Source organism: Amphiura filiformis, chromosome 15, assembly GCF_039555335.1.
Source record: "Amphiura filiformis chromosome 15, Afil_fr2py, whole genome shotgun sequence".
Classification (NCBI taxonomy): Eukaryota; Metazoa; Echinodermata; class Ophiuroidea; order Amphilepidida; family Amphiuridae; genus Amphiura; species Amphiura filiformis.
The window spans coordinates 41,513,467-41,525,705 of NC_092642.1; the positions used below are offsets into that span (position 1 = coordinate 41,513,467).

Sequence of the window (12,239 nt, forward strand, 5' to 3'; positions counted from 1 at the left end):
ATGGTTTACCTAAGACTTGAACATAATCTACAATAGTAGTTACTAAACCAATACAGATACTGTTAATAAGATTATAGTCTTTCGTGAACTTTTTAATTAAGTTTTTCGTGTAAGTTCAAGGTCAGCAAGAGCTATATCAGAAATAAACATAAATCGGGGGTTAACCCTTTGATTTTCAAACTTGGATTTTTAATCAAAGTGTTTAAAAAACACTGATATTCTACTGTAAATTGGCTATCTCATTTCCATTTACCGATGAGCACCGCAACAATGACACACAAATAAACTACCCTACACAAGATAACCAATTCAGCACAATATTCTACTTTTAAATATGGTGATTGATAATACGGATTGGCAGACAATAAAGGCTATAAAGACAAGCAACTGTGCTTGGAATCAAAGAAAGATAGATCTGACATCTACTCGGATATAAATTATGTATCTGTCCGCTAAATATCTGTAAGTTGCAACTTAAAAGGGCATTTTGTGATCAACAACTTCATCCCCTGGCCCCTAACAAAATGTGACATTTTTATACCATCTTAAACCTCTGGCTACTATGTTTGTGTTTATAACTTTTAAAAACAGATTCATTCGCTTAGCACAAAATTTTCAAATGTGTATTTATGTTCTCTTAACAGACAAGAAGATCTATGGGACTAACTCGCAAACGCACAATCGGAATCAACTGAACTTTTTGGGGTAAGTTTTTGTGTGGATATCTACAGCGACATATCATAAAAAAGGATGTTAAAATCACGAAATACTCCTTTAAATAATTATTGCTCCTATGATAAAACCCTAATTGGAGCAAGCTATCAAGCCTTTATTGATGGTAATAGGGATGTTTTTAATGTACATGACAGCTAAACAAAATTTTGTTTATCGCATCATGGCGAAGACTGTAGCGTTTACCCATGCTTCAAATGTTTTCAATTGTTAAAAACACATTTACATCTTTATTGCAGCAAATGGTACCACTTAAGGTTATTAATTATTTTAAACTGTTGTGATTTGGTAGTTCACAGCATTTTACGAATGGTAGAGAGCTTTGGCAAAAACTGCATTGCTCAATTCATAGTGAGCGTGTAGAAGAATTAAAATATCACAAATATACTTTTATAGGTGCTGCGGTTCTTGAGTTACGTTGTAAAGAGGGCTGAAACAACAACACTTTTGTAAAACGTACATAACTCATTAACAACAATAAATTAAGCAAGTTTGCAAAGTATACGATTTGTAGAATGAACTTTTGCAAAACATCAAGGTGTTAATTTTCAATAATATTTTGATCTAGATAATGAAAATCGATTTTTAGGTTGTTTCGACCAACAATACCTCGTCTACCCTTAAGGGAATCATTCGATTGCTACAGAAGTGTGTTATCAGTATAAAAAAACCAATTTGCATTTTAGTATTAATGGTGTTTTGTATACAACTAAGTCTATCTAAGCAAACAGATTAAGGCTCACGTGATGATAGTACTGAAGTATAGGAACAGGTGTTCCTGGTATTTCAACGTGTTAGATGATAATAGAATTTATAAAGCGTGACTATTCATCCAAATACTCCATCCAAACGATACTTAGGAATCTTCAAAACATGCAAGACTGACCTATTTTAGTAAGAGTACATTGGTACAATACTATAAGAGACCGAGGTCTTGGATTATAGTGAAGATATTTTGATAAAGAAGAAAAATAAGAAAAACAAGAAGAAGAACAAAAAGAAGAACAAAAAGGAGGAAGAGGGGAAGAGGGAGAAAAGGACGGAGGAAGGAAAGGGAGACCAAAAAAGAACAAGTAACAAGGAGAAGAGGAATGAAAAGAGAAAGAAGGAAGGAAAGGGAGAAGGAGACGACAAAAATCGGAGGAAGAAGAAAAGGCAGAAGAAACGAAAAGAAGAGGAAGATCACAAAAGCAGTAGGAGAGAAGCAGTCGAAAACGGAGAAGATGATCTATATGTTAGTGACTAAATGACACATATTCAGGTCGGAGATTGTGATTATTATAACAAAACTAAACTATAAATGCTGAAACTCGAAAAAGAGGAAAATCTATAGTATCTAAAAGTCTTAGAACATAATTGAGCAACTCGCATTCAATAAATTGCTTTTTATTTGGCTTCATCTCGCCACAGGCCTGACAAAGCAGGAAATGCTCTAATACTACTTATAGATTTATCATTCTCAATGTTTTGGTTCCAGACTGGCTGGTTTGAACACCTGAAATTTGAGAGTGGTAAAAACATTTCACGCCGCTGGAGAGGCGTGTGATATTTGTATTTATTTCATACAACAACAATATAGAGGCGTATGCTTTATGTAAAATACCGTACTAAACAGAGTAAGAGAAAATGTAACATGAATGATTGAGAAAGACTATGACTGTAAGTATAAAATACTTCTTGATATTAAGTTCACGAGTGCAGAAGCATGTGATTACATTAACAGATCAATAGACATTTAAAACACGTGTCTTTCATATCATATCAATAAACATTTAAAAATGCAAAATGTACTTTACAATTTCGGACCAAAAGCTACCGTTTTTATCATGAATTTTATTGCCAAATGTTGAGAAATAGCTTTTTTTTCTTAAGCAGTATATTTTTCTTATAGTATATTTTGATAACATTGCTTGGTATGCCAAAGATGTAAGTTTATCGATGTCACACAAGAAGACGTGATAAGAATACAATTTGATATCCTTTATAGCACTCTAGCAGAAGAATTCATCCCGTTGTTTGAAATTTTGTTCCGACTCAGAAGAATCATAGATAAAGTACTAGTATTTGATCTTATATTTAATTTTATTCAATAACATGTATGTTTCCTGCAACTGTCTGCGTTTATAACAAATCATATTGATCAAAATGTTTAATTCATTAATCCTTGGATGTTACCGTGAGTTTGGAGCTCAAACGACATTTATTTACTTTATATAGTTTTTAGTTAATCATTAATACAGTATAGTAGAAATGGAAATTTGATGCTATTTTCCTATACATCATGATGGGTAAAATGTTACAATAAGCCGGCTTTAAGCAATAATTAATATGTTTAATCATTAATTGTATGACATTGTTCATTATGATGGACTCCCGACCATGACATGATATTTACTATCGTGAAGGTGACAGTACTTTGCAACTGTTTACATTTTACAATGAATTTTACATACTTTATTAATCATGTTTAAAGTCATTTATCTGATCGACAGCATCTTCCCCATTTCCCTTCATCTAAACTGAGATTTTAGTATAAGAAGAAAGCTTTATATACTATCATGAAGGTGAAAGTACTTTGCAACTGTTTACATTTTACAATGAATTTTACAGACTTCATTAATCATGTTTAAAGATCCTTTATCTGATAGATAGCCTCATCCCCACCCCATTTTCCTACATCTAAACTGAGATTTTGATATCAGAAAAAAAGCTCATAGTTTTTCACCACCCCTGTGGAATTTAACGCTCGAGATATTTTTCGTTTAAATGGTATGAACAAAAAGGTGGTGAATTGTGGTAAATACACCGGAAGTGTATGATTTTTGCTATGGGGTATTGTTATACACATGTTTTCGAACCTATCCAGATCAAGGTCAGCAAGTGCTAAATCAGGAATAAACAGGACTCTTTCTTTCAAACATTTTGTATTATTTTAATCACGTTGCACTTTCCATTTTCGAAAAACTGATATTCTACTGGAAAATTCTATTTAGCGGTGTGCACCGAAAATGACACACAAATAAAGCTACCCAACACAAGATTTATCAGAATATTATTCTACTTTTAAATGTGGTGATGGATAATAAAGATTATCAGTGTCAGAAAATAAAGGTTATGAGAACAAGCGTGTTTGAAACCAAAGACAGATAAATCTGACATCTTCCCAGATATGCATTATGTATCTATCCGTTAAATATCTGTCAAGTTGCGACTTAAATTATGAAAGAATTATACTTTTACTCACAGGTTACGAGTGACTTTTCATCAACAATTAAAGAGTTCACACAGCATGTATATGATTGGTTATGTCATGTAACGCGTTTCCGTGTTGTTGGTTTTTTTCTCCTTTAAAAAAAAAAAAAAATGTAGATCGGGTTGTTAATTATTATTAAAGGCATTATTTTGTATTGTGACCTCCGCAAACCCGTCATCAGCTGATAATCGCGACGGATCACTTTAATGTTCACTCAGGGTTAACATGTCGAGTAAGTGAAGTGTCAAACAAACGGAAGGCTACCTTTTTCTTGTTATTCGTAGAGACCCTAGTTAAAATAAACAAGCGAGTCTTGTTGTAAAGGGAATATATGTACACGTAGATATCATTAAATTTCCAAGTTGAACACCCCTTGGATCACGCGAAAAGAATTCTAAAATACAGTTTACGTGTGTGTTGACTGCTGTACACTACATTTAGTAAGGTGAACTTTCCCATTCGTGTCGCTCCAAAGTACAAGGCCTTCATTACTAGTCAAAAAGGACGTCCGTGTGACAGGTTGGATTTATCAGTACTTGAATGTTGCCATTAATTTGAAAGCAAATACTTCGTGATTATGGATAGGAACATAGGCTAAGGTAGCAAGACATGGAAACCTTAGCTTGTTTGTCAATGTCACGACGTCCAAAATGTAAATTGCAACATTATGAATGACCGTATTAATTTCATGTCACACGCTTTCAAGACTCCTTAAAGGGGTAACGTACGTAAGCTTGTAGTTATAATGCTTTTGTCATTATTTCAATACGACTGTAGAAGCTCTGATGATATGTCCTTAAAGTGACTTTTTTTAATGTTCTTGTAAACACTAAAGTGAATTATTACGCTTATAAATACGGTTCTGATACCAAAATCCTAATTGGAACAAGCTGTCAAGCCTTTGTGATGTATTGGTTATATAGTTCTTGCTGCATATAGGCTGTCCGATTTCTTCAACACAATATTTGCCCGAACGTTTGATTGATGGTTTTCAATGTTGCTTCATGTACTAAATTGCAACCAACTCATTGTATGTACAAAAATAATATGAAGCTTCTAAAAAATGAAATTAACTATACATCCTTTCTAAATTGAGTTGAAACTTCTGTCGCTAGCGCACGATGGGACTCGTTGTGGTTTGACCAATCGCTTTTTCGCTAACGTTTGACGTATAAACCCATTGCCATAGCATATATGTTTACTCAAGATATAGCACGTGATTGTGTGTAGCTTGTGAGTATGTCAAAACCGACACATTTGGGATCTGTGTTGGTATAGCCTATATAACCCAGATGCGATAGTCGGCACATGGTTGCCTGGTATAGTTTATTCTCAACATTGTGGCTATCTATACGACATTGTCATTACACATTTATTTGGGTTGTAAAAATGATCACGATCAAGTACGCAATACGTCACGACGCGCTTTCTTTTTTTTCTTCTTCTTCGTTTTTTTTTTTTTTTTTTTTGGTGACACTACGTACACTGCGGTCATAGGGACCCCTGTCCAGTCCAATCAGAGTATAGGAAAAAAGGCCGTACATAAATCCTAACCAATTAGAAAAGAATTCTTACTCTTTAACAATACAACAGGAAAAATAATATGCATCAATAACTTGTTTTTAGTGCGGATCGCCTTAACTTATTGTTACGGAAACTTATTTTGTACCAACTACAGAACAATAATCGGCCAAAATCCACTATTATTTTTAAAAACACATCTAACCCGATCTGGTGTTTGCGGCCCGGTTCATTTTTATACAACGCAGACGATTCCAAGAACAATATGTTTCGTAATATTATTGACCAAATTTAAATCTCTAAAACACCTCACAATTTCTCCACAAACGACACAGATATTAATTTCAAATCAAATAGTCTTGGAATCTATCTATCTATGCCCCATTGCTTGGAGACCGTTGGAACCAACGCTCTGCAGGGTCTATTGTTCTATTGTTTCCGATTAGAGCGCTGACATATTGGAAAATGTTGCCAATCAATATTCATGAGAGTGTACATTCAACGTCCAGTTTGCGAAATTGGGTGAGTTGTGTTTGGTAGGTGTGAAATACATGTGACTGGGCGTTTTAATTACGTAACGAATAAAGGCATTGACATCGTCGAATGGCTGCCCAGTGGTGTTATGTGTTTAGTTATTATATAGGCCTAATAATTATTATTAAATGTATTTATCATTCCTTTCTTTTCCCTTCTCTGTACTTATTCTTTCCTAGGCCTACCTTTTATCACTCCCTCGCTCTCATTGTCCCCTCTCACCCTCCCTCTCTCATTCCCATAATTTTCCTTATATTTCTATTTATCTACTTGTCTTTATTATCCCTTCCTCCAGCCCTCATTCTCATTCTCCATATCCACTCCTCCCCTCTTCCTCCCTCCCCCCTCCCAAGACCTCTCACAAAGGTGAATCTGTCCCTCCCCAACCCCCTCCCCTCTTTGGGTACGCCACTATTTCTATACCAATCTCCTTCTTAAAATAAAATTAAATGGAAATTTCTTAAAAACAACCTTTAGGCCCTATAGGCCTATACTTATACTTACATGTAGGCCCTATACGTATAGCGATTACCATTATAGTGTAATATAGATATATGGACTGGAAATGGCAGCCTTCATACATTCTAATGTGTAATCGATCACCAAGAGCATTCAATTTATTTAAATGAAACACCTATCGTCAGGTGGGTGGTAAAGATGATTGCATCGACAGCTAAAGCCTCCTTATAGTCTTCAGACCCACACAAGCACACATTTGGGATACATTGAGTACAATGGTACCACTTTACACATGACTGCCCTTACACATGACTGTAGTGTGGTCACTTATTGATACTCGCCTGTTGTGTAGAGCGTTAATATGATGCCGGGTCAGTGACCAATTAAATGGCGGAACCCCTTTATTCGAAACAATGGTACCACTTTTATGAATAGCCTGTCGCAACTTCTAATCGGCATCAAACGAACAAAAGATTATATAATCTATTGCGACTCTATTTCTATTTAAAACCTCTTTGGTTGGAACGACATACCGATAGCTCTTGCGATACAAGATCTGATGAGCTGATGAAAGTCTAGGCCAGTCCAGCCTTTGATTTTATTTAACGAAGTCTTTACAGGTCGTCCTCTCTTTCTACAGCCCTTATTTATGATTTGGTAACAAATTTGCACCAAATCAGGCATTTTCGTAGAATATAACTTTTTTCAATTTCAAAAGACACGATTGATCTCAAGACGCAACCATGTTTCGTATTTCAGTGACGAGGACTCTAATGTGTCACAAGGGTGCTGCATATATTGATATGCACTGATACGCTGCTGTGATAATTTGAATTACCTCCTGTTTCACCTGGTTGCGTAACCTAGTGGCAGTACACATATGTTTTTTGCAGCCAAGTGTACTGAGGCTAAGTGGACTATACCAAAACCAACTGATAAAACGCCACTACAGAATAAGTATGTAGTAGATTAGTTAAGTAGGGCAGTAAAATGTCTGTACAAACTTTTATAAAACACTCAAACGTGCCAAATTTCAAGCGTCACGTGTAAGGTGTGGAAGTGTTGTTTTAACGCTTTGAAACACAAGTGTTTCCTCTCATTTCGATTCTTACAAATCTGAGAGATTTAAGTTGTTATATTTGTCCCCATCTTATATGGTATTATTTAAATGATTTTATGGGTATAGAAAATAAACATTAACTCCTAAACAGTGGCATATTTAACTCAAAAACCGATATTGACGTCTTCAAGAGTTAATCATTTCAAAGAGATGTTAAAAGTGCTAAACCGTATGATTTTGTTATGCGATGCCTCCATTGAAATGTCATCTTTACGTATGGATACATCTATGTGTTTCTAAAATGTTGAACAGTGTACTTTAAAAAAAAGACTGTCATTTACAAAGAAGCAATCATTTTGACATCGTTTTGCAATGGGGAAATAAAAAGCACTTTTCATTTCATGCAGTAAAACCACATGCAAGTGACTAATGTTAACGTTGCATTCATGCGATCAGACACCTGGTTCAAATACTAGAATGTGAATGCCGCTCGCTGTAAAAGGGACTAGTACTACAGTTACCAAGTCGATAACAGCATCAAATGGCTATAAAATTGGTAAGAGACTTGGTGCCAACTAAATTTCATATCAGAAATCAATTGTACTACTCCTGGGCTGGGAATGGGGATTTTTTTTATAAGTCTTCATCACAGTTAAACACGACTTCGTGTGTCGCACCATCGGAAAGACTATTACATTTTTTATGTATGTCGAGCGATTTATTGTATTTTTACTGTAACGTTTACCCATCCTTCAAATGTTTTCAAATGTTAAAAACACATTTACACTTTTATAGCAGCAAATGATGTCACTTAAGGGAATCATTCGATTGCTACAGAAGTGTGCTATTAAAACTCATATTTAACTCTACAAATTGTTGACCTGGTTTGAATTGTTTAGTGCCTGACAGATAATTTCTATTGAGTTGATTATATGCCATGTATGACCTACTTATGAATATCTTATATTCTAGGACTCCTTATCTGGGTTTAAGAGTTTTTTATCATTTGGAAGAAACTAAATAGGTTATTATTGTCATACTTATCAGTATAAAAAAACGAATTAATGCAATTTAGTATTAATGGTGTTTTGTATAGAACTAAGTCTACATAAGCAAACAGATTAAGGCTCACGTGATGATAATACTGAAGTATAGGAACAGGTGTTCCTGGTATTTCAACGTGTTAGATGATAATAGAATTTCTAAAGCGTGACTATTCATCCAAATATTCCATCCAAACGATACTTAGGAATCTCTGAAACGGACTTCATCTAAGACCGACCTATTTAAAGAGTACATTGATACAAATAATAGAAGAGACCGAGGCCTTGGGCTATTATAGTGAAGATATTTTGAAAAAGAAGAAAAATAAGAAGAACAACATGAAGAAGAAGAACAAAGAAGAAGAAGGGGAGAAGGGTGGAGGAAAGAGATGGAGACGAAGACCGAAAAGAAAACGTAAAAAGAAGAAGAAGAATGAAAAGAGAAAGAAGGAAGGAAGGAAAAAGGAGAAGGAGACGACGAAAAAGCGGAGGAAGAAGAAGTAGCAGCAGAAAAAAGCAGTAGGAGAGAAGCAGTAGAAAAAGGAGAAAATATATATGTTAATCATCATCATGACTAAATGATACATAAACAGGTCACGGATTATGATTATTATAATAAAACTATATAAACTATATAAATGCTGAAACTCGGAAAAGAGAAAAGCTATAGTATCTCTTGGAACATAATTGAGCAACTCGTATGCAATAAAATTGCTTTGTATTTGGCATCCTAATGCTATCCATCCCGCCACAGGCCTGACAAAGCAGGAATTGCTCTAATATTACTTATAGATTTATCATTCCCAATGTTTCGGTTCCAGACTGGCTGCCTTAAACACCTGAAATTTGAGAGAGGTAGAAACATTTCACACCGCTGCATGGAGAGGCGTGTGATATTTGTATTTATTTCACACACCAGTAATATAGAGGCATATGCTTTATGTAAAATACTAAATAGAATAATGCAAAATGTAACATGAATGATCGAGAAAGACTATCACTGTCAGCATAAAATACTTCTTGATATTATTAAGTTCACGAGTGCATAAGCATGTGAGCACATCAATAGCACATTTAAAACACATGTCTTTCATATCATATCAATAACATTTAAAGATGCAAAATGTACTTTACAATTATTTCGGACAACCCTTCTACCAAAAACAACCAAAATCTGATACAAAAGGAAATATACAAACGTGTTTTTTTGTTATGAATTATATCGACACATTTTGAAAATTAGCTTTTTTCTTAAGCAGTATATTTTTCTTATAGTATATTTTGTTAACATTGCTCGGTATGCCAACGATGTAAGTCGATGTCACACAAGAAGACGTGATAAGAATACAATTTGATATCCTTTATAGCACTCTAGCAGAAGAATTCATTCCGTCGTTTGAAATTTGGTTCCGACTCAGAAGAATCATAGATAAAGTATTTGATCTTATATTTCAATTTGATTCAATAATTTTTATGTTTCCTGCAACTGTCTGCGTTTATAACAAATCATATTGATCAAAATGTTTAATTCATTAATCCTTGGATGTTACCGTGAGTTTGGAGCTCAAACGATATTTATTTACTTTATATAGTTTTTAGTTAATCATTAATACAGTATAAAGTAGAAATGGAAATTTGATGGTATTTTCCTATACATCATGATGGGTAAAAAGTTACAATAAGCCGGCATTAAGCAATAATTAATATGTTTAGTAATTTGTTCATTATGATGGACTCCCGACCATGACAGGATATTTACTATCATGAAGGTGAAAGTACTTTGCAACTGTTTACATTTTACAATGAATTTTACATACTTCATTGGTATCAGAAAAAAAGCTCATAGTTTTTCACTACCCCTGTAGAATTTAACGCTCGAGATATGTTTTGTTTAAATGGTATGAACAAAAAGGTGGTGAATTGTGGTAAATACACCGGAAGTGTACGATTTATGCTATGGGGTATTGTTATAAACATGTTTCGAACCTATCCAGTTCAAGGTCAGCAAGTGCTAAATCAGGAATAAACAGGACTCTTTCTTTCAAACATTTTGTATGTTTTAATCACGTTGCAAATTCCATTTTCGAAACACTGATATTCTACTGGAAATAATTGACTACCTCATTTCCATTTAGCGGTGTGCAACGAAAAATACACAAATAAAGCTACCCAACACAAGATTCATCAGAATATTACAATTCTACTTTTAAATATGGTGATGGATAATAAAGATTGTCAGTGTCAGACAATAGAGGTTATGAGAACAAGCGTGTTTGAAATCAACGACAGATAAATCTGACATCTTCCCAGATATGTATTATGTATCTATCCGTTAAATATCTGTCAAGATGCGACTTAAATTAAGAAAGAATTATACTTTTACTCACAGGTTACGAGTGACTTCATCAACAATTAAAGAGTTCACACAGCAAGTATATGATTGGATATGACATGTAACGCGTTTTCGTGTCTTTCTTTTTTCTCTCTTTGTAATACCCAATAATCATGATAATATAGATCAAGCTGTTAATAATTATTATTTAAGGCAATATTTTGTATGTTGGTCTCCGCAAACCCGTCATCATCCGCAAATCGTAACGGATCACTTAAATGGTCAATCAAGTTTAGGATTTAGCATGTCGAGCAAGTTTAGTGCCAAACAAACGGAAGACTACCTTATTCTTGTTATTTGTATAGGGACTACTTAAATATACACACGAGCAGGCAGTATTTACACGTGGATATCATTCAATTTCCAAGTTGAGAAAACCTTGGATCACGAGAAAGGAATTCTAAGTACAGTTTATGTGTGTGTTGACTGCTGTATACTACATTTAGTAAGGCGAACTTTCCCATTCGTGTCGCTCCAAAGTGCAAGGCCTTCATTACTAGTCAATAAGGACGTCCGTGTGACAGGTTGGATTTATCAGTACTTGAATGTTGCCATTAATTTGAAAGCAAATACTTCGTGATTATGGATAGAAACATAGGCTAAGGTAGCAAGACATGGAAACCTTAGCTTGGTTGTCAATGTCACGACGTCCAAAATGTAAATTGCAACATTATGAATGACCGTATTAATTTCATGTTACACGCTTTCAAGACTTCTTAAAAGGGTAACGTACGTAAGCTTGTAGTTATAATGCTTTTGTCATTATTTCAATACGACTGTAGAAGCTATAATAATACGTCCCTAATAGTGCCTTTTTTCGTTCTTTCTTGTAAACGCCATTTAAGTGAATTATTACGTTTATAAATACGGACCTGATAATGCTCCTATGACAAACCCCTAATTGGAGCAAGCTGTCAAGCCTTTGTTTGTGATGTATTGGTTATATAGTTCTTGTTGCATATAGGCTGTCCGATTCCTTCAACACAATATTGGCCCGAACGTTTGATTGATGGTTTTCAATGTTGCTTCATGTACTAAATTGCAATGTACTCATTGTATGAACAAAATAATAGGAAGCTTCAAAAATTGAACTACACTTCCTTTCTAAATTGAGTTCAAACTTCTGTCGCTAGCGCGCGATGGGACTCGTTGAAATTTGACCAATCAATTTTAGCTAACGTTTGACGTATAAACCCATCGCCATAACATGTGTGTTTACTCAAAACCGACACATTTGGGATCTCT

At 34.5% G+C, this 12,239-nt stretch overlaps 1 protein-coding gene across 1 annotated transcript in view; it reads left to right on the top strand.

Annotated features, from left to right (window-relative positions):
- Window positions 1-641: 641 nt before the first annotated feature.
- The window catches only part of LOC140171652 (podocan-like), a 50,903-nt gene continuing 39,305 nt past the window's right edge, over window positions 642-12,239 (top strand). Inside the window, exon 1 of the mRNA XM_072194942.1 lies at window positions 642-705. The gene's annotated coding sequence lies outside the window, so the exon portion shown is untranslated. The remainder of the gene's footprint in view (window positions 706-12,239) is intronic.